We start from the raw sequence: 25,121 nt of genomic DNA on the forward strand, positions 1-25,121 counted from the left end.
AAGTTCAGCAGTCAGGAGCCCGCCTGGAGAACAAGGGAGTAAAATTCAAGTTTTAGTTTTCAAGTTCTTATTGATATTTAGTAATATGATTCGTTTTACACTTACATATGTTCCCAGATACCCAAACTGGGGCAAAAAAATTTCCTTTGTTTTCGTCTATTTTGGTCGAATTCAGGAGCCCGCCTGAATAGCAGGGAATACATTTCAAGTTAGCAGTCAGGAGCCCGCCTGAAGAGCAGGGAATACATTTAAAGTCTGGGAATCAGGTACCCGCTTGGAGAACAGGGAGAAGCAGTTCAAGTTTAGCAGTCAGGAGCCCACCTGGAGAGCAGAGAAATACATTTCAGTCTTTACATTTCAAGTTTTGAAGTTTGGAGCCCGCCCATATAACAGAGGAATACATTGAAGTTTGAAGTCAGTAAAGCGGAGGGTTACAACAAAAATCCCCAGCAGAAATCAGAAGAAAGACCACAAGTCGAGCCAGAAGTAAAGAAACAGCGGAGGAAACACAAATCAACAAGGCAACATCAGTCACAAGATCAAGTTTGGAAATAAATCTTTATAAAGCATAGATTATAGCTTAGTCTAGCTTCTTCATTTTTGTCATGGTGTAATAAGGAGGTCAGTAGGCAGTATCAGCAGCAGCAGTAACAGCAAAACCGCAGCTTCATGGTAGTCCCAGCTACCAAAACTTCCCGAACTACATTGACCTGATTCCTTTATAGCCAAGGATATGTAGGAAACCTTTGAAGCAGAGGTTCAGTCAAATCTTTCAAAATGCTTCCCCACGGAGTATTCAGGCAGGCAAAAATCGCTCGTATCCGCTCACTTTATCTTTGCACGAAAACTCTTCATGTTTCCGGACAAAGAGGGGCAGCTGTGAGCACGTGATATTTGCCTCATACGAATTACTCCAAAGAATTCCCAAAATTAGGTCTTTTCTTTAATTATGTGTTATTTTTCAGGAATTATTGTGTGATTTCCCTTATTGTTTGCATATATTTGTGTGCATGTTTAATTTTATTAATGCATTAAAAATACAAAAATATAGCATTTGCATTTAAGATTTGATTTTTATATTTTTTGGAATTAATTAATAATTAGGTGTTTTACAAAATGAAAATTCAAAAAATAATAACATATTTTGTAATTTTAGTCAAATTGTTGTGATTTTCTTTTAATTTGGCATTTAATTATTTGTAATAATTATTAGTTGGAGTAAATTAGTATTTTTAAGTTAATTCGGGTTTTATAATTTAATTAGGATTTTAGTTTTAATTGTTGAAAAGGAAAGGAAAAGAAAATTGAAAAGGAAAAGAGAATAAGAAGAGGAAAATCTGGTTGGGCCAATTTGGCCAAGCCCAAAACCAAAACTCAGCCAAACCCGGCCAAAAAACAAGCCCATACCCGTCCCAACCCGATCCATCTCCAGCCTCAACCAAACGACGTCGTTTCGAGCATCTCAATCTGGACCTTTGATTTGATGAGATCAAACGGTCCAGAATCTCACCCACAACCCGAACCCGACCCAATCACTGAACTGATCCTACCCCAAAACCAAAACGACCCCGTTCCGTGCCTATTTGATCACAACCGTTGGATTTCTATAATCCAACGGTTCACATTAATCACCCTATTTTAATAATACAAAAACCCCTCAAACGACCCCTACCCTCCAAAATCAGAACCCCTCCCATTCGTATCTCTCATCGATTCAGAGACGACCTTGTCTCACCACCGCCCTCCGCCCACCGGAAATCGCCCCACGATGGTTCCGGTGGTCCAATAGCCACCAAATTCACACCCCAGCTTCCCCTCGACCTCCCCAACCTAACAACTCTAATCATCACCCTCGAATCATGGCCGACTGCTTCGAATCTTAGATCGAAGACAAGACCTCAAACCTTAAACCTACCCAATCAGTCCCAAATTAACACCATACCACCACCTGACTTCCCTCGTCCCTAAACCACCCCTAGTTCCACTCGAATCAAACCGGAGTTTGTCGAATCTCAATTCGAATGAACAAATGCCGAGTTTTAAAATCAAGAGCCTGTATTGAAGATTTGAGGCCGAAATAGGTTTTATTCGTGTGTTCTCGTTTGAGAACTCGCGATTAAGACCTATTCCGACCAAAATCAAAAGATGCCGGATTTTGTTCAAGCTGGGGTGGTCATTTATTTTAGGTATTTCCCATTTCCATTTGGAGTTTGTCATTTAGCTTTCATTTTTCTAATTTTTCTCCTTTTTTTTTGTTTCATCTCATTTTTTTAGACTTCATTCGATATGTGTCTTTTCGGATTAATTTCCTGTCGCGTCAATTTGTTTTGGTTTGGTAATTGGTGTTGACTCGTTAATTTTAGTCAATTGTTGAAGCTAGTCAGTTGGTCGATTTGTTAGAACATTGCCGATTTTGCAATCGATAAATTAAGTTTGTCCGTTTGCTAAAATTAAGGATTAGTTCATCACAATGTTTGAATCGCTTAGTCGGTCGTCACATTGTTTTGAATTGCTTGGTCAGTTGAAATACATTGAAAATACATGAACTGTTGTTTTGGTTGTCACCTGAACCTACTGTGTCATTCCCTGTAAGGGTGTTCTGAATCATTAAAAGCCTTGGCCTTTATTTTGTTGCTATTTGATTCAACCTGGTTCAAGCTTAAGCTGTTTGTTGAGTTTGATGAATTGAATCCTACTGTTAGGGTCTGAAATGAATCTGACATTGGTTTGAATTCAGTGTTGGTATGATAATGTTAATTAGATAGTAGTGAGTTATAAGGTTGCATTCAGAACTTAGGATAATTGGTTATAGCTGCAGTCACATGGTCTTCAGGGGTATTTTGGGGATTTAAAAGTTTGGCAAATGGTCTTGCTAAGTGGGTTGTCAGTAAAGTACTTAATTAACAATTAATCTAATGTGTTAGTGGGGAACAAAACATGATGGTATGGGGAGGCTTAAAAGGAATTGATTAAAATATGTTGCCCATACCTGCTTGAACTTTAAATAAAGGAAAGACAAGGGTTAATGGGGAACAAAACATACTCTAGTGGAGTTCTAAGAATATCATGGGCAAAGTTAGTTTCTTAATTTTGCCTGAGTGCTCTTACGAGCTGGCAGGGTCAGTGTTTGGGCATAAATTGAGGGACTTAGGACAGAGTTAGAGGAGGAGAGAAGAGAGTTGGAGAGTTTAGGAGATAAGAACTTCAGAGATTAAGAGATAAAAATAGAGAAAAAAACAAAAAGCGGCTGGATTTCCAAAATAAATCATTGTTCCATTGAACATTTTCTTTGATTTTTGAGTTTTTGATTTCTGAAATGGTGTCTGATTCTGGGGTCTGAAGTGATCTGAATTTGAGTCTTAGAAAGAGTTTTAGCTTAAAATTTCTGCTGGTTGAACACTGTTTCATTGGTTTCATCTTGGGTTAATTTCACTATTTCAAGTGATTGAATCTGAGGTCATATGTTGTGTTGTTTACTACTACTACTCTCACCCCTCTGTTATTTTGCTTTTTAAGTATTCCCTGACTCTATGAAAGATGAGATTCAAGTGTGAAAGTTGTAATTGCCTGATGATTCCATAAATGAATATTGTTCCCTTAATCATAAATGTTAGCTATTTTCTTAGTATTTGTGAAGTTAGTGTTGTAGTGTAACAATGATTAGCTTACCTATTCATTTTTGATATAGTAGTAATGTAATGTTTCCTAGGAAATCCATGTTGCATCCTGTCTTAATGGGAAACATGAGGTCTAATAGTCTGTTGAGGTGTAAGTAATTCAGAACATTTGAGACCATTTTGTGTATGTGGACTATTGGTTATGCTATCCATATCTAATAGTATAAATGTATTCATTCATGTGGTTAAGCTCTGTTGCTTTCAACTCTTAAGTTATCATGTGGGTTTTTAAAGGATTGAGGTGTGTTCGATTAAAAATGGTGATTATTTATTCCTGAAACTGAAGTCTTAGGATTGATATTCTAGTTGGTGCACGTCCATTGATGCTTAATAATTAAGTATATGTATTTTCTTGAAAAATAAAGTTTGGCTTGATTGAACATGCAAAGGTCTGGTTGTAAGTTTGAGTCGAAAGCATATGGATCATTGTGGTAGTGATCACAAATTAAACCAAGTTTGCTTTCATGCTAGCTCAGTTTGTCAATTCACGTTTACATTACCAATATGATTTCATGTTAAACAGAAGCCATAGTTTATTTTTAAATTAACTTGAGGTCATTTGAATTGGGTGGATTAAGCATTGAGTTCGTTTGAGGTAATTGTGAATTAAGTCATATGTGCAATGTCGTTTGGGGCCAAATGGATCGATTGGTCAAGTAAAGGCATAGTGGGCTTCGAATTAGCTTTATAAAACTTGGGAATTGGATTCACTCGGCTTGCTTTAAATAATCCGATGCTTGCAAGTTTAAGGACTCGATCTGGAGTCCTGCCTCCCGCTGGTGCCAGTTTTCCCGAGGATTTGGGCTCATGATTGGGCCTGAGTTGGAAATCAGTTGCTTCTCTTTATAGGGCTGGTAGCTCGAGCCCAAGAGAATCCATTCTCTCGATTGATCTGTTAATTTAAAGTTAGTTCAATTTCTTAAGCCAAATCTTTGATAAGTCTTCCCCTTCAATTAATTAGATTCCCTATATGAATTGGAAGTGAGCCATACTAGGTGACACACACAGTGTATGGCCCTCGTAATTTAATATAGAAGCCTCTTGATTAAAATAAGTCGAGGCGCACCATGCCAAACAAAAATGACAATTGCATGGCCCTCGTTCAATTAATTTTATTTTTATCCTTAGAATCCAAGGCGTGCCATTTAGTTGAACTTTCATGGCCCTCGCAAAGTTACAAATGCGTAGCTGCTTTAGGCACGTCATAAAATTAATTTCCTAAACTTGGGTGCGCATTTATGTGACCCAAATCCAAATCTCAACGTTAGATAAAATGTGTTGAGGACTGCGGGTGCATTTATGTGACGTGGTTCGAGACATATTTTAAATGACGTTGCAATCTTCCTTTAAAAATGAATAAAAGCGGTTAAAAAGTTAAAATTGCACATAGGATTAAACATGTTTAAAATCAGATAATTAGGCCAATAATAACAATTGAGCGACCGTGCTAGAACCACGGAACTCGGAAATGCCTAACACCTTCTCCTGGGTTAACAGAATTTCTTACCCGAATTTCTGGTTCGCGGACTGTAATACAGAGCCAACCTTTTCCTCGACTTGGGATTTGAACCGGTGACTTGGGACACCATAACTATCCCAGGTGGCGACTCTGAATCTTTTAATAATAAATCTCGTTTTGATTGTCCTTTAATTGGAAAAACTCCCTTATATGCCCCTTCCGGGGGTGTAGGTAAAAAGGAGGTGTGACAACTCCTAATGGCCAGTTCTCAAATAGTTCTGCTTACTCTTTCCTAAGCAGGACTACAACCAGTCTCCATTCTGGGGAGGAAGGCTCCTTCAAATGGATAAGGAAGCTACAAGCCCCCAACAAAATCAAGTACTTCATCTGGCTCCTAACCCATAAGAGACTTCCAACTAGGAGCTTCCTCCACTCTATTGGAATCAATTGTGTCCCTCAATGTCATTACTATAACAATGAACAGGAAAATATTGCCCATATTTTCTTTGGATGTCCTAATGCTGTCCATTTCTGAATGAAATTCTATCAAAATCTTCAGGAAATAGTTCAAATAATGCTCCAGTTTTCAATGGCCACCAGTGGCAATCAACATGGAACTCTCTCAAAAATGTCCTTTTTAACAACTATATCTTTTGGGACAACCTCATTCCCTTTTGTCTGTGGCACATCTGGTTAACCAGAAACAACAATTTATTCAATAACAAGAAAGAGCACATCAATGCCACTAACACAATCTCAAAAGCGACTGAATACCTTATGCTTACAAAGAATGACTCGCCAAAGGTAACTCACCAGAGAACCTCCAACCAGAGGTTCTTATAAACTGAATACAGATGGAGCAGCAAGAGGGAACCAAGGAATAGTAGGATCAGGAGGAGTATTCAGGAACTACAATGACGACTGGATATTGGGCTACATGGACAATATCCCTAAAACAACAAACACAAGGGCAGAAGTTCAGGCCTTCATACGGGGTCTACAACTGGCGGAGCAAAACCATTTAGTTCCATTCGAAATAAACACTGATTCAGCTGAAACAATCAATATGCTTTTGAATGGAAGTCTGATTTATGACCCTCTAATTCGTGAATACAGGTCAAGCATCCAAAGGATGGGCAGCGTGGTAGTGAGGCACATCTACCGGGAGCATAACAGAGTAGTTGATGCATTGGCCAAGGAAGCAGCAAAGAAAATATTTTTGAACAAATCTATGACATTATCAGTTCCTTCGATATTTGTCAATGATGTATTTTAGGCAGACATCCTAGGAACTGAACTAATTAGATCTTTTGTGGGTTGTAACTTAAACACAATCATGCATAACTTTATAACTATGGGGTCTCTTCGATACCCCAGTAATGGCCCTGATGTGGTTCCTTTTGTTAACTAGCATATAAATATAATATCCCTTTTAACCAAAAAAAATTATTTCCATACTATTTGACGCATAAATCAAACTATCATGTGAAAAACATTTAATACCGTAACAGAAGAAGTAATATTATTGACACGAATTATTAATTACTATTTCCTCCAGGGCCGGCTTTTGGGTAAAACCCATGCTATTTTGTACTCTATATTTTTTTTAATTAAGTACTTTTACTCTTATTACATATTTTGGTAAAAAATAAAAAAAATAAAAAGATATTTTTGTTTCTTAAAAATGGGTCCTAACGTATAAATGCAAAATTTATGGAATGAATCAAGTGATTATTCTTTTTTCTTTAGTCTTTTTCTCATTAAATATTATGTAAACCTTTTCCACTTCCTTTCTTGGTTTGCACAATATTCAATTTCCTTTTTTGATCTTTTTCAATTCTCACCAAACGTTACTACTATTATATTTTCTCTTTGTGCATCCAAGAGATCATATTGTTTCGTAATAGTACTCTAATTGATATACTCAATCCAATAAAAAGATTTAATTCTTTTTCAAATGCTTATATTACATATAGAATAATGGTAACAGTTCTTGTAACAGTTGTCTCGGGTCGTTCTCGATCACAAACTAGAAATTTGAAAGAAGTTTTTTAAATTATGGTTGATAAAATCTTACTACTTAAGAATAACCATGGCACAAGAGATTAAAATGGATTAACTATACTATCAATTGAAAAATAACTATTAGAAGAAATTGATTATAAAATAAATATTCATAATTTTACATCTGAATAAGGTAGAAAATTATATTTCAAATAAATAATATATATGAATTGTTTTATTATAAAAAATTATTAAAGGACTCTTATGGAAGTTTGACTTTAGGTCCCAATAGTACTAAGCCGCCTGAGTTTGTCGTTATAATCTTGAGAAAAGTACTAGTATTTTATGAAAGTTAGATCGTGGTCTTAAAAAGAACACGAAAGTATAAGAACAGCAAAGCTAGTACATCCAAGTGAATTTGGATCATATATCTACTGCAAGTGCTACTAAATATGCAATTATAATTAAGAACAAAACATTATTACAATTTTATTACAGAGACTGCTTTTAAAATATAATTCAGAGACGCAGAACTTCTGACCAATAATTCAAACTTAAGCAACATAAATTGGTAGCCCAATTGAAGTAGAACAAATTAAGATCTTCATAAACTATAATATGGTAGAAATTAACGTGGTTTATTTGTTCATGCCAGTGGCATTTTTAACGGCATCTGCTGCTTCTAGTGTTTTGGCCTTCACTTGCTGCCCCACCTATATAAAAATATCACCAAAATTAAAAAGAATATTTTTAATATAAATAAGCTTTACAAATTTCAGATTTATTGCAAAGACTTATACATACAGGATGCTGTGGCGAAGGTAAAATTTTGAATTAAAGGGATTTAAACTCTAAAAAGAGGTTATCGGGGATCTGGATAAATTATTTATATAGATTAAAGTAATTTTGAAGAACTAATCTAAATAACCGCTTAAACTAAAAATAGCCGGCGGATATATAATATATGTTTACCAGATAAAAATAGTAAATAGTGAATTTGGTCGGCTATTTATGTAAATATCTCATGAATGGGTTCTGCCAAATTCGTAAGTTGTATTCTAGCTCCGATCCTCACAAGATAGATCCAGAGCCGGAGCTAGCCTATAGTATGCGGGTTCGGCTGAACCCGGTCACTTCTGCTTAAACGTTGCATTTATACTAAAAATTTATTTGCTAGGACTAATTATGAATTTTGTGGCATATTCAGAACCCATAAACTTTAAATTCTGGCTTTGCCTAAAAAAAGATCATTTTTGATTGATAAATGAATAATTAACAAAATCGGAACCTCTTGCGCTGTTTCCTTGGCAGACTGCACAGCAGTCCCAGCCTTCTCCACCAATTGACTACCTTTTTCCTGATGCATCGCAAATTAAAAAAATGTCAGAGTGTTATTTAGGACGTAACTCCACCGATCGGCAAGAGGGGTTGCTCTGATGGTAAGCAACCTCTATTTCCAATCAAGAGGTTGTGAGTTTGAGTCTCCCCAGGAACAAGGTGGGAAGTTGTTGGAGGGAAGGATACCGAGGGTCTACAAGGCACCCTACTCGTTGGAATGGCTATTATCAATACTAAGATTGGACCATGATTTTCTAGTGCAGTGGTAATCGGGTCAACTTGCACCGAATAACTCTATCATCAATATTTAAACAGATAAAAAGAAACCACAAAAATGAAAGAGATACTGAAGATTAATGCAAACCTGGGCTTGGCCCTTAGCTACGCCAATATCATAGCTCAATTTCTGATTTTGTCCATGATTTTTTGCTTTTGAACTTGGAAATATTTGGAAACAAGTAGTGGACACAATTAACTTAAACTCTTACCGATCTTACAATTGCTTATGGCTGTGTTTTTCGTTTTACAAAGATGTCGTTTTACAATGCTGACATCTGGAAATCCAGATTTTAAGATATGTGGTAAAACACATGATTCTTGGCCACAGGGTACTAGGAAGAGGTTTTTGTTATACACTCTGTATTTACAGATTTTAATGCTAGTCCAATGCCGACATCTGGATTTTTTAAGAAAAGTGGTAAACCATATTCTTGGCCACAGGACTAGGAAGAGGTTTTTTGTTTTACACTCTGTATTTATAGACTTCAATGCTAGTCCAATGCCGACATCTGAGAATCTAGATTTTAAGATAAGTGGTAAAACATATTCTTGGTAATACGGGGGACTTTCCGGTGCATATTTCCTGGGAGCAGAGCAACCAATAAAAACGTTACACTTGACGAAATAAACTAAAGTAAAAGCTAGTAAAATAGTCAATAATCATGTTCCCGACAATGGCGTCAAAAACTTGTTGCTCCCAAATGCACACGCAAGTATACGTGGTCGTACAAGTAATAAAGTGATAAATCGAGTGTCGAACTCATAGAAACTTGTGTTAACTACCCACCAGTTTCACCAAGATTCTTATTCAGTCGAGTCAATCAGAGTTCAAACATGTGATTATACTAAGCAATAATTCTAACAAGTTACTAATTAATCAAGCAGCAACATAATTATTGTATATTCAGTAGAGATGAATATTCCAGAGTTGTGATCTGTCATGACCCAAAATCCACTGGTCGTTATGGCACCTAACTCAACCCGCTAGGTAAGCCAACTAATAACTATCCAATTTCAATCATATTAATAAAACAATTTAAACAAAGAAATTATCTGAAATTTTATACATTTCCCAAGGACTGGTAGTACAAATCATGAGCTTCTAAGGATAGAGTTTACAAAGCTGATATGAAATAAATACACCTTCTATTTGAAAAGTACATAAACAAAGTTTTATAAATCTAAAGCTACCATTTACAAGAGGCAGCTACAACCGGAACGCAGTTACATCTTCAAATCCAGCAAATAGAGTTTACAAAGCTGATATGAAATAAATACACCTTCTGTTTGAAAAGTACATAAACAGAGTTTTATAAATCTAAGGCTACCATGAACAAGCGACAGCTACAACAGGAATGCAGGTACATCTTCAAATCCAGCAACCATCGAACACAACAACAACAACAACCAACATCTGCATGTAATGTGCAGAAGTGTAGTATTAGTACAACCGACCGCATGTACCGGTAAGTAACAAACCTAATCTTAGGTTGAAAGTAGTGACGAGCTGGAACATAGGTCGCGTCTAACACCAATAACCAACAGCAGTTCATAACAACGTAGAGCATATAAATAAGGAAGTAACTCAGAGATAAAATGCTCAGCTTTTTCACAATTTTTCCGAAAATAGTTCCGCTTTCTCAAGAATATCAGTAAAAATTCAAATCTTTTACCAAAATCGTCGAAAAATATGAGATAGTTTGAAAACTGTAATTTTTCCAAAAATACTTTCCACAATTAATAAGATGTTTCATTTTCTTTTCAGATAGAAAGTGTTAAATACCTCTCTATGCTCACATATCAATGTGTGTAAAAAAATCATGAATGATGTGATACCGTGCAACATGAGGAAAAAAATGCATCTCTATGCATGTATGTTATATGCGCATGTCAATGTCGTGTATCTCAGAGATGAACTCATGTACTCACACTCTCAGAGTACTCAACCTCACTGTCTCGCATTATCTCTTGCCGTGCTCAATACTCAACACACTCAATCACTTAGCACTGTACAATACTCGTGTAGCGTGTAACCCGATCCATATATATATATATATATATATATATATATATATATATATATAGTCATAAGGCTCGTTGAGGCGTGCAACCTGATCCATATACATATATATACATAGTCGACTGCGCTCACTGGGGATTTGCAGACTCCGGAAGGGCTCGTTCAGCCCAAGCTCTATATCGCTGCTGCGTGCTTCGATATAATATGTTGTAGTGTGGAGCCCGATCCCATAACTATCACTCATAATCAGGCTCTCAGTCCTCAATCTCTCCAATCTCACCACGGACTCACAATGTCATGAAACTAGCCCGTCAACAATGATATGATGTATTAAGAAATAACAACTGAGAGTGAGATATGATATGAATACATGAATATGACTAAGTACGAACATATCAGTAAAATCAGTGAGATGACAGCAAGAAACGACTACTATGGGTTCTAACAATATCAGCATAAAGCCTAAACATGATATCTAGCATGATTGACAACTCAGTTACTTAATCACATGGTGAGGAAACAAATATCAACAAAATAGGGCCACTAAATAGTTTCATGAAAACAACGGAGTTACCATTCACAGGGTGCATACCCACACGCCCGTCACCTAGCATGTGCGTCACCTCATCATCAATCACATAGCACGTAATTCGGGGTTAAAATAGATTAGGCTTGATTTTATATGAGTTAGGGTGTCTTGGATTGAAATAACTTTGTCCCAGTCGAGGTAGGAGAAATTTCCGTTATCAGCACCCAAGGTAGCACAGGGCACTAGCCCTGGTGCTGGGGATCTTAAAGTTCTGATTTCTACGCCACAGGCAGCCCCCCCACCCCCTCATGCTAGCCTGGGCGCTGCTTCGTGGCATTTTTCCCATTTCATTCCATTTTTGCTTCAACTCACGCACATTGGTCTCACATTGCCTCCGGATGATTCCTACATAGAAAAATACCACGAATTAGCACAAATCATTACATTACACATCTGAAACCATGGCTCAAAGGGTGAAAAAATCACGGCCTACTTCCAGTAGAATTTTCCCAAACTCTCCACTAAATTACTGAGCCAAAAACTGCATTTACAAAAATATTTTTATAAACCAAGGACTAACTCTAATCCCATTATAGCAAACAGCCTCTAACTGTTGCGATAGCTTCAAGTTAACTCTAACTTGAATACTCTGAGTACCTATTACAATTGCCTCTAGATAAAGCTGAAAGGTACAATATGAAAACACCTACTACAATTGAACTATAATAAAAGACAGACACTTGGAACTGGTTCTTCTATTTGGTTCATGTAGCTTCAGGTTTGCACACTTGAATCTCACACGAACTGCTTGCAAAATGCCTTGCTATTTTGCTCTCAATTCCTGTTTAACTTTTGCATTTGTGCATACTTGTAAAAATGAGAACATCCCACAATATATAGAGTTAGTAGATGATGAAATAACTAGAGTTCTAATGCTACTCTTCCTTGGTGGAAGAGTTCTAGTTGATCTCAACTTCTAACTCCTTCCCTATCTTGGATAAAGTTCTCTTTGAGTAACGAGTCCTGCTCCTTATCAATTATGCAATCTTTTCAATCAGGAGATATATCAAATATACCAAGTGAAGTTTATCTCTTTCACGTGCATCCCACATACTCGAATTTGCCCGTTTCTATGCACCTGAGGGATGGACCTGGTTCATGCCTGAGCTTCCTTTGTGAATCTTCAAAACTAACCTTCACTTGGGCCAACAAATTCCCCCTTTTTTGATGATGACAAATACTATGCTTTATCATAAGCTTAGGCCGTGTTTCAACTTCACTCAACATCAACACAATGTTAGAAACTTTTTTCCTTTTTATCACTTATCATCAAGGACCAGGTTCATTAGGTTCTAAACATCACTTGTTCAAAGTATAAAGCACAACCTTTTTTTCCCCTATTGGCATCATCGAAAAGTATTATGCAAATTGATAAATTCTTACTCATGGACACTGGCTATCCCAAATGCAATCATGGATTAATCATCATCTATCAAGCTAAGAATTTTAACCATAAGAGAAATATAAACAAATAGTTAGAACAAAAATCAACAGATTTCATTGATAGTTGATATGATTTTTCCACAAAGCATAAAAAGAAATAAAAATACTAAAAACATGAGCAAACAGATAAACATCCCAAACTGGGTCACTGAAGGAACTATACTAGGCTAGTAGGCTTAAGGCTTGGAAGAACTAGGGGCTTGGTTTTGGGCTTGGAGAAGTGTCAGCATGTCTTGAAGACTCTACTCCATCATCTTCTCTTTTTCCTTTGTCAGTTCAGTTCTGAGAGCATCTCTCTAAGACTCTACTTCAGCGAACCATGTCTTCAGCCTTGCTATCTCAGCATCTTTTGCCCCACTCTCCTACACCAATGCTCTAACCTTGCTATTGACTAGTGCCGTCTTGGATGAACCAGGTTCATTAGGAGTGACAAGGACCTCATAGTCACAAGCAATAAGAATTTTCACCCCAAAGTGATCTTTGTTTGTAGCCACCTCCTACTTCTTTAGAGGCACCTTAAAATATGCTAGCACAGCTGTGAGAATGAAGCCATAAGGAATGGCATGAGACTTGATGCCAATTACAACCCTATCAAGAAGCTGGATTATGAATACAAGCCAATTAATCAGCTTCCCACTATCCAAACACTCCATCAGTACCAAGTCCATGAAGTTTGCAATGTGCCTCCTTGCCTGCCTTGGCAGAACACATTTGATGACAAATTCGAATAACACCTTGTGAGGTGGCTTCATTACACTCTTGTACACAGCCTTGGGCTGAGTTTCCTCCTCATAATCACTGAATTTTCTAGTGATTGCAAGGGCGGTAAGAAGATTTTCTAGGCTTGGCCACTTAAGCTTTTTGTAGCAAGTACCCCAATAGATAAAGCCATTGAATTTTGCTTTTTGGTAGCCCATGACATAAGACATGAACCAAAAAAGTGTGCCACACCTGAGGTACTCTTCCTATCCATAAGGAAACCTGCATAATCAGCGTCAGTATATCCCACTAGATTAAAATTACTACATTTTGGATACCAAAGACAAAGGTCAATGGTGCCTTTCAAGTATCTCAATATTCTCTTGACAACAGTCAAGTGGGACTCCTTTGGATTTGCCTGAAATCGAGCACAAAGACCTATACTGAAAATAATGTCAGGTCTACTAGCAGTGAGATATAAAAGAGAACCAACCGCTCCCCTATACGACTTCAGATCAACATATGAACTTCATCTATATCTAATTTTGTGGTTGTTGCTATAGGAGTGTCGATTTCTCTTGATTCTTCCATTTTAAACCTTTTGAGCAACTCTTTCACATATTTCTATTGATGGATCATAGTTCTATTTGATTTTTGTTTAACTTGTAAGCCTAAAAAGAAATTAAGCTCACCCATCATACTCATTTCAAAATCACTCCCTATTAGTTTAGGAAATTCCTTACTTAGTTTGTCAGTAGTTGCTCCAAAGATTATATCATCAACATATATCTGCATTACTAGAAGGTCTTTACCTTTTTCTTTCAAGAATAAAGTGTTATCGATTTTACCTTTCTTGTAGTCATGCTCAAGCAGGAATTTTGATAATCTTTCATACCATGCTCTAGGAGCCTTCTTGAGCCCATAGAGCGCCTTGTCAAGTTTGTACGCATGATCAGGACACTCCTTGTTCTCAAACCCTGGAGGTTGCTTGACAAACACTTATTCCTTCAAATAGCCATTGAGGAAGTCACTCTTGATATCCATCTGGTGAAGAGTGAATTCCATGTAAGCAGTTAAGGCTATGAGGAGTCTTATTGCTTCCAACCTTGCAACTGGAGAAAAGGTCTCATCATAGTCTATGCCCTCCTCTTGGCTAAATCCTTGAACCACCAATCTTGCCTTGTTCCTTGTAACTGTTCCATCTTTATCAAGTTTGTTTCTGAAGACCCATTTTGTGTCAATTACTGATCTATCCTTGGGTCTTGGTACCAGATGCCAAACTTGACTCCTTTTAACTGGTTGAGTTCATCTTGCATTGCATTTATCCAGTTTACATCCTGCAAAGCCTCAGCTACATTTTTAGGTTCAGTAAGAGACAAGAAAGCATCAAAAGCACAAAAATTCTTTAATGAAGATCTAGTTTTAATTCTAGAGGTTGGATCAATAATTTTGTTCTCAATGGGATGAGAATTTTGGCACTTGTAAGGTTTCACAACCAACTGGTTTCCTCTTGATACTTCTACAATGTTTTGTTGCTGAGAAACAGGTTCATGGATAGGTTTCATCGAGGTATGAGAGTCAGTTACTCTTTGTTCAGTTCCCCATGTTAGGTTGCCCTGATTAGAAGAACATGTTGCATTACTTGTTCCTTCTTCTGGTGCAGCTTCAGCCTGGACTGCGATTTCTTTTAAATTTCTTGCCAACCCAATTGCTTCATCTTCATGTTCTTGTCTCTCAGAAAGAATGTTAGTTTCATAAAAAACCACATGTACACTTTCTTCTACACACATAGTTCTTTTATTGTATACCTTGTAAGCTTTACTATGTGAAGAATATTTCGAGAATACTCCCTCATCACTTCTGGGATCAAACTTACCTAGGGAATCTTTACCATTATTGTGCACAAAACGCTTGCATCTAAATGCCCTAAGATGGGATATATTTGGTTTTGTCCCTTTAAGTAACTCATAGGGGGTCTTTTCTACAGGAGGTCTAATCATGCATCTATTTATGATGTAGCATGCAGTATTTACAGCTTCTGTCTAGAAACTATGGGGCTGTTTACTAGAAAGAATTACAGTTCTAGCCATATCTTCAAGTGTCCTATTCTTTCTTTCAACTACTCCATTTTTTGTGGAGTCCTATGAGCAGAAAAATTATGATCTATGGCATGCTCAACACAAAATTCAGCAAACTTAGCATTTTCAAATTCAGTTCCATGATTAGACCTAATTGATGCAAGTTGATTACCTAGTTGTTTCTGAGTTTTTCTAAAAAAAGAAGTAAACATGTCAAATAATTTCTTTAGATGTTAAAAATAATGTCCAGGTAAACCTAGAGTAATCATCAATAAGAACCATCACATATCTTTTACCACATCTGCTCAATGTTCTCATTAGACCACAGAGATCCATATGGACCAGTTCCATCGCTCTAGTGGTGCTTACCAATTTCTTGCATTTAAAAGAGGATCTTACATGCTTCCCCCTTGCACAAGCCTCACAAACTTTGTCTTCCTTAAACTTGATGTTAAGTAGTCCTATCACCAAGTCCTTGGAGACTAATTTGTTGAGTTGACTCAGACTTGCATGTCCAAGTCTCTTGTGCCACAGGAGAGGATCATTATCCAACACACTTAAGAAAGTGAGTTCATTTTCTGAGAGAGTGGACAGATCTACATTGTAAATATTGTTTACTCTTTTTCCCTGCAAAACAATCTTGTCAGGGGTAAGATTTATCACAAAACATCTGGTAGAGGCGAATGCTACCAAGTTACCTCTGTCACACAGTTGTGATATACTAATTAGACTATATTTCAAGTTATCTATCAAGTAGACATTCTCAATAGAGTGAGAGTCTGCCTTACCTACTTTTCCAAGCCCAATGATCTCACCTTTCTTTCCATTTCCAAAGGAGACATTACCTCCTTTGAGGTCCTCAAGTGAAAGAAACTGGTTCTTGCTTCCTATCATGTGCTTTGAGCAACCACTATCCATGTACCATATTTGGCTTATCCCCTTCACTTGGACCTGAAAAAGGAAATCATGGGTTAGACTTAGGAACCCAAACTAGTGTACGTGTCACGTCCCAAAACCGAGGGGCGCTACCGGCACTCGACCGGGCAGCCCCAACCAAGCGGACTTGGGTGCCTTTCCTATTCCACGTGTTACCCCGCGTTTCCATTTCCCATTAACCAAGTGAAATAGCCATTTATAAATTTAAACACATTCTTACGAGATTTACATAGCATACATAGTTACTTAGCGTGGTTTACAAGTTATACTGCCCAAAATACATAAGTACATAACCCACATTTCCTGTATACGGAGCCTCTAGGGATACAAAAGAGTGATACAATACTTGCCGATAACAAGGCTCCGGCTATACCTTACACCAAAAACCAAAACAAAACTCCGAAATAAAAAGAAGCATGAGCCACGCAAGGCCCCGGGAGGAAAAGGGCTCACCAATGCTTCTGGTGGAAAATGAAGGGGAGATACGGTCGGTGGACTGGAGTACCTGCTATGGATCCACCTACAATCATAACACGAATGTAGCGCCCCCGGCAAAAGGGACGTCAGCACATTTGAATTGTACTGGTATGTATGAACAAACTTTCCCTAAGTAAACTCAAACCATACACAAGTAACAAGTAGTCATGAAACCAACAATCAAATACATATGAAAGAAAACCATCAAGCCAAACAAGTTACAATCTCTCCATTTCCCTTCAACATTTTCACATCAATGATTTCACAACTTTCTCATATTTTCATTTCAATATTGATTTCGATCACTTTTCCACCCTTATTACCTCGACCACCCTTATCACCACAACCCACACCTTATTACTTCGTGTTGCGGCGCGCAACCCGATCCCACCGAACAATCACAATTCACAAACAACACAACGACAACAACAACAACAATTCACAAAGAACAACAACAACAATTCTCAAAGAATTTCTATAGCCATCAATACTATTTCCATCATATTCAACAACTCATATGCATTTTATGTCACTGCGATAATTGCCAATACAAGCCATATATGTTCTTACCACAGCTGTTCCAACTGCATCATTTACGATTTCCTTCCATCATTTGTTTCTCAACTCTTACCACATAACACATTCACAATCACACATTTGGTTTATTGCCAATTACGTACACCATTATATCGGGAGACTTAACCACGAACAATCAAATCATACCAATCACAAGAATTCCACAAATAATCCACGTAGATATCACATACCAAATATTCGTACACCAAACAAAGTGACTTTACAAAGGTCAAAGTTAGCCATACATACCTTTCTTGATCTTTCCTTTAATTACTACGATATTCCGGAAATTCTAGCAATCCCAATCTACTTGAGACATAACAAAATTAACACAAATTAGGAAGGTATTCATGGTTTCAGCTCATTTGAGCATTTTATCAAACACTAGTTGAGCATCTTGATTTTAAATTCCTTTTACAAGATTTTCTTCTTTCCCCAACCCAATCTTTACTTATTTATATTCATCAATCTTCCCACAAACCTAATTTGTACATGCATGTATACATAATACTATTACCCCAAGAATCATACCCCAATAACCCACCTCACAATCTCTACAATACCAACACAACCTAGGTTAGGCACCTATGACTTCCAATCCCCATCCCATGAGTTACAATACTTAATCCATACTCATATTTCCATAATAACTCCATATATGTAAGTCTAAGGTGTAGGATTACCTCTTGTAGACCAAATCTTGAAAGACAAATTTGGGGTGTTCTTGAGATTTTGAAGAAACCCTATGAAACCCAATCAAAATCATGTTGTAACTAGTGATTGAGAAGTGAAATCACCATGAAAACACACTTAAAAACTCACCTTAGGTGTGCAATTGGATGTCTTAGTCGAGTTGGGGGTGTAGAGGAAGCCCTAAGCTTGAGAAAAATTCTCTTATTTCTGGTCTTTAGGATATTTAAAAACCTTCCAAGCGCGCGAGCTCGCACTATGTTCGCGCGCGGGAGGCAGAATACTCAGCATAATGCGCGACTTCGCGCTAATGTTCGCGCTAGAGACACCTGCCCAGTAAAATAGTCATAACTTTCCGTATACACCTCCAAATGATGAACGGTTTGTTGAGTTGGAAACTAGACTCAAAGAGAGTTAATTTGATAGGTTATGTATCACACAACTCTTTATATAACTGTAGATATGATCGTTCAAAGTGAGATCTTGTGCGCACTCATTTACAGATTTCGTCTAATATGAAACCTTCCTAACTTGGCTTAGACTTAGGCCTCTCCTTAGACCCCAATTCACCTCTAATATGACTTATACACTTCTTAACATATCCAATTGATATCCATAATATCCTTAATCCTCATTTGTATGCAAGATTAAATATTTGGCCTACCTTGGCACCACGAAATCTTAAATTACTAAGCAAATTTTTTTGGGGGGCTTTACATTCTTCCCCGCTTAAGATCATTCGTCCTCGAATGAGGATCAAGTTTCATCCATTAGCCATCCTTATGTAACTTCTGCTTTTTCACATTATGAAATATATCATCAGCCCCAAATTTGGCTAACTCCTTAAATTTTCGAGAATTTTGCCAGAGTTTCCTTTGTAACTAGGACTATCCACCTGTCAGAGGGCCCCAGATACATATCCTAACAGTATATACATGTTCCATAGACATAACATAACTTGTTCAACACTAACTATGACCGCATAGGCAATATACATAGTCAAAATGGAATAGTTTAACATAGATCAAATCAAAAGATAAGAGTTTACAGGAACTAAATGCATAAAAGCTATTACATAACTATTCAAACAAACGTGGTTACTTCTTTCTCATTTCTTCCTCGGTTTCCCAAGTGGCTTCCTCAACCTGCTGGTTCCGCCATAACACTTTTACAGAGGCAATTTCCTTAGTTCTCAATTTTTGGACTTGCCTATCAAGAATGGCAACTGGAATTTCTTCATAAGATAGTTTTTCATTAACCTCAATAGCTTTAATTGGCACAATAACGGACGGATCTCCCACTACCTTCTTCAACATAGACACATGGAAGACCGGATGTACCAACGACATCTCAGGTGGCAGTTCGAGCTTGTATGCCACTTGACCGATCCTCTGAATGATTCTGTATGGTCCGACATACCTCGGACTTAATTTCCCTTTCTTCCCAAATCGCATGATTCCCTTCATGGGGGAAACCTTCAAAAATACCAAATCATCTTCTTTGAACTCCAAATCTCTACGACGAATGTCCGAATAAGACTTTTGGCGACTTTGAGCAGTTTTCAACCTCTCCTTAATAACTTTGACTTTCTCCAAGGCCTGATACACGAGGTCCGGCCCTATCAATTCTGCTTCTCCAACCTCGAACCACCCAATGAGAGACCTGCATCTCCTACCATACAGTGCCTCGAATGGTGCCATCTGGATACTAGCATAGAAGCTGTTGTTGTAAGCAAATTCTATGAGTGGCAAATGGTCATCCCAACTACCTTTGAAATCAAGAGTACAAGCTCGCAACATGTCCTCAAGCGTCTGAATAGTCCGCTCTGCTTTCCCATCAGTTTGAGGATGGAAAGCTGTGCTGAGATTTACCTGAGTGCCCAAGCCCTGCTAAAATTTCTTCCAAAAGTTGGCCATGAACTGAGCCCCTCGATTTGAAATGATTGAGACTGGAGTGCCATGCAACCTGACTATTTCTTTGATATACAACTGGGCATATTGTTCTGCTGTGTCGGAAGATTTAATTATCAAGAAGTGCGCTGATTTTGTGAGTCGATCAATGATCACCCAAATTGAGTCGAACCTGCGCGGAGTGCGCGACAGCCCCACTTCAAAATCCATATTGATCATCTCCCATTTCCACATTGGAATTTCTATGCTTTGAGTCAATCCACCAGGTCTTTGATGTTCGGCCTTTACTTGCTGACAGTTTGGACATCTAGTCACAAAGTCTGCCACACCCCTCTTCATACCGTTCCACCAATAAATTTCCTTGAGATCATGATACATTTTTGTAGAACCTCGGTGCACCGATTACCTGGAATTATGAGCCTCCGCCATTACCCTCTCCCGAAGATTATCCATATTTGGAACACATAGCCTACCTTGACATTGTAATATACCGAGTGAAAGGCCGAAGTATTGTTATTCAAAACTGCCTCTTTCATCTGTGCCAATGCTGGATCAATGAACTGCTTTTCCTTGACTTCCGCTACCAGTGACGATTCTGCTCCATTACGCACCATAACCTTCCCCTCGTCTGAGGTCGAAATACAAACCCCCAGACTGGCTAATTGATAAACCTCCCGAGCCAAAGACCTCTGATCCGCTCCCAAATGAGCCAAACTACCCATGGACTTCTGACTGAGAGCGTCGGCCACCACATTCGCCTTCCCTGGATGGTATAAAATATCCATATCATAATCCTTGATCAATTCTAACCACCACCGCTGCTTTAAATTCAACTCCTTCTGCTTGAACAAATATTGGAGACTCTTGTGGTTCGAAAACACATCCACATGGACCCCATAAATATAATGCCGCCATATTTTCAAGGCAAATACAACTGCCGCAAGCTCCAAATCATGCGTCGGATAATTCTTCTCATGATTCTTGAGTTTCCTTGAAGCATATGTTATAACCTTCCCTTGTTGCATCAACACACACCCCAAACCGACCCTGGAGGCATCGCAATAAACCACAAATCCTTATGTGCCCTCCGGTAAGGTCAATATCGGCGCCGAGGTCAATCTCGACTTCAATTCCTGAAAACTTTTCTCACAAACGTCGGACCATTAGAACCTAACTTCTTTCTACGTCAACTTAGTCAAAGGGGAGGCGAGGGTAGAGAATCCCTCCACAAACCTCCGATAATACCCCGCTAAACACAAGAAGCTACAGATCTCTGTCGGGGTCGTGCGTCTAGTCCAATCTTTTACTGCTGCAATCTTCTGGGGATCCACCTGAATCCCTTCACTGGAAACAACATGGCCCAGAAACGTAACGGACTCCAACCAAAATTCACATTTTGAAAATTTAGCATACAACTGGTGCTGATAAAGGGTCTGCAGAACTGCCCTGAGGTGATCGGCATGATCCTCCCAGTTTCGCGAATAAACAAGGATGTCATCAATGAAAACAATCACAAAGGAGTCTAGAAATGGATTGAAGACCCGATTCATAAGATCCATGAAAGCTGTCGGGGCATTGGTTAGCCCAAAAGACATGACCAAGAATTCAAAGTGACCATAGCGAGTTCTGAAAGCGGTCTTAGGAATATCCTGCTCTCTGATCTTCAATTGGTGATACCCGGACCGTAGATCAATTTTGGAGAAGAACCATGCACCTTGCAATTGGTCGAACAAATCATCTATCCGAGGCAAAGGATATTTATTCCTTATGGTGACCTTGTTAAGCTGCCGATAATCAATACACATCCGGAGCGACCCATCCTTCTTCCTGACAAAAAGAACCAGAGCACCCCACGACGACACACTTGGCCGTATGAACCCCTTTTCTAATAAATCCTTCAGCTGCTCCTTTAACTCCCTTAACTCCGATGGCGCCATCTTGTATGGTGGAATAGATATTGGCTGTGTATCTGGCAATACATCAATCCCAAAATTAATCTCCCTATCTGGTGGGATCCCTGGAAGCTCATCCGGAAACACTTCAAGAAACTCATTCACGACTGGCACGGACTCGGGGGCAGACACTTCTGAAGTGGTGTCCGCCACCCGGACCAAATGGTAGATACACCCCTTCCTAATCATCTTTGAAGCCTTAAGGTAAGAAATAAACCTACCTTTCGGTACCACACCATTTCCCTTCCACTCAATAATCGTCTCATTAGGGAACTCAAGCCTCATGAATCTCATTCGGCAGTCAAGTTTAGCAAAGCACGAATAAAGCCAGATTCCCATAATCACATCAAAATCCACCATTCCAAGCTCAATAAGATCGGCTGTGGTAGCACGACCACATACCGTGACAACACAATTCCTATAAACTTGTGCGGCTGTGATAGAATCACCAACCGGAGTTGATACAGAGAACAGCTCATGAAGCTGTTCGGGTTCTACCCTAAACCTTGAAGCAATGAATGGGGTGACATAAGACAAAGAGGACCCCGGATCAATAAGAGCATAACAATCAATGGCCTGAACAGACAAGATACTTGTGACAACATCTGGAGAAGCCTCTGCACTCTGACGACCACTAAAAGCGTAAAATCAGCTAGGTCCACTTCTACCACGAGCTCCACCCCTAATTGCACCATGCCCTACTTGGACTGGAGGGCACGCAGATGATGTAGCATCTGAAGAACCAGATGGCTGAGCAAATCCCTTACCCGTGCCCTGTCTGGGCGTATGACAGTCCCGCTGGATATGACCTCTCACCCCACATCTATAACATACCGGGATATCCAAATAACAAGCTTCCGTATGGAATCTCCCACACTTGGGGCATAGAGCTCCCCCTGCTGTTGTGATCCCCCTCCTGGACGATCGGACTGATGGGGTCTCTTGCTATCTGAACCTGGTCTCAAGTGACTGCTCTGCTGATAACTGTGCACAGATGGCGGTGCGCTCGCTGAGGACTGAGCATATGACTGGGATAACCCTGATAGCCCCCTTCTCTGAACTGGTCTCCCTGAGTGAGCCCTGCTGTTACTCTCCCTTTTTGCCCGTATTTTCAACTTCCTAGCCTCTGCGGCCTGAGCGAATCCCACAATCTTCCCATAATTCATATCTGAGTGTAAGGCCGTTGTAGCAGCCTCGTTCACCACCAATGGACTAAGACCCTGAACAAATCGCCGAACTCGATCACCCATGGTCGACACTAACTGGGGAGCATACTTGGACAATCTCACAAAATCCATGTGGTACTCCCAAATACTCATACCCTGTTTGAGGACCTCAAACTCAGTGGCACGGGCTGCCATTGTCTCGGCAGGCAAGAAGTGGTCCATGAATGCATCTAAAAACTCATCCCATCTAGCTGGAGGCCTTTCCTCCCCACGGGAATCCTCCCACATCTCGAACCATGAATACGCTGCTCCCCTCAACCTGTATGAATCCAACTCAACCCCCTCCGTCTCTTTAGCCTTCATCACTCGAAGGGTCTTATACATTTCATTAAGGAAATCCTGAGGATCAGCCTCTGGGTCTGTGCCTGTGAACTCTGGAGGGGCCAACCGCAGAAACTGGTTGACTCTGGAGTTGGCAGAATCTCCCTATCCGCTGGAGGACGTAGGGGTATCATGGGATCTCTGGGCCTGAGCGGCCACTAACTGGGTCAACATATGGATGGCTCCTCTAAGGTCCCCATCAGAAACCCCGTGACCGAAAGATGGAACTGCATCAGGATCTAGAATATCAGCGAGAGGGATGGTAGCACCCTCTGCCGTAGTTGGAATAGGAATACTTGGATCCGGAATAAATGGGCCAGGCAGATTCAAGATCGGGAGTCACTCTCACCCACGACATCAGGTACATGATTCATAGCCACGCTTGGGGTGGCATTGGCCCCGAGGCCGAGTCTAGATCTCTTCTTAGGTGTCACTACTGAAAATTTGGAACAGAGCACGAGTTAGAGGTAAATAGTTCCACTTTTCACTTCACCGCACAATATAGAGTAACAAAGAAGAAGGTAATTTCCTAAATGCCCATGTAGCCTCCAACTTATAGATGTGGTCGACAACACACCGATAAGAAGGACTCTACTAGACACGGCTCCGAGACATTCTAGGACCCTTTTAAAATCTTAGGCTCTGATACCAAGTTTGTCACGCCCTAAAACTGAGGGGCGCGACCGACGCTCGACCGGGCAGCCCTAGCCAAGCGGACCTGGGTGCCTTTCCTATTCCACGTGTTACCCCGCATTTCCATTTCCCATTAACCAAGTGAAATAGCCATTTATAAATTTAAACACATTATTACGAGATTTACATAGCATACATAGTTACTTAGCGTGGTTTACAAGTTATACTGCCCAAAATACATAAGTACATAACCCACATTTCCTGTCTACGGAGCCTCTAGGGATACAAAAGAGTGATACAATACTTGCCGGTAACAAGGCTCCGGCTATACCTTACACCAAAAACCAAAACAAGACTCCGAAATAAAAAGCGGCATGAGTCACGCAAGGCCCCGGGAGGAAAAGGGCTCACCAATGCTTCTGGAGGAAAGTGAAGGGGAGCTACGGTCGGTGGACTAGAGTACCTGCTATGGATCCACCTACAATCATAACACGAATGTAGCGCCCCCGGCAAAAGGGACGTCAGCACATTTGAATTGTACTGGTATGTATGAACAAACTTGCCCTAAGTAAACTCAAACCATACACAAGTAACAAGTAGTCATGGAACCAACAATCAAATACACATGAAAGAAAACCATCAAGCCAAACAAGTTACAATCTCTCCATTTCCCCTTCAACATTTTCACATCAATGATTTCACAACTTTCTCATATTTTCATTTCAATAGTGATTTCGATCACTTTTCCACCCTTATTACCTCGGCCACCCTTATTACCTCGGCCACCCTTATCACCACAACCCACACCTTATTA

General features: G+C 39.3%; 1 long non-coding RNA gene across 1 annotated transcript; it reads right to left on the reverse strand.

Annotated features, from left to right (window-relative positions):
- Positions 1-7,618: 7,618 nt before the first annotated feature.
- Positions 7,619-9,185, reverse strand: LOC104219527 (uncharacterized). The gene is made up of 3 exons (XR_709300.2): positions 8,843-9,185; positions 8,429-8,497; positions 7,619-7,853 (listed from the first exon to the last, which is right to left on the reverse strand). It is a non-coding gene; the product is annotated as an uncharacterized lncRNA (long non-coding RNA).
- Between the last annotated feature and the right edge of the window lie 15,936 nt (positions 9,186-25,121).

Source organism: Nicotiana sylvestris, chromosome 9 (assembly GCF_000393655.2).
Source record: "Nicotiana sylvestris chromosome 9, ASM39365v2, whole genome shotgun sequence".
Lineage (NCBI taxonomy): Eukaryota > Viridiplantae > Streptophyta > Magnoliopsida > Solanales > Solanaceae > Nicotiana > Nicotiana sylvestris.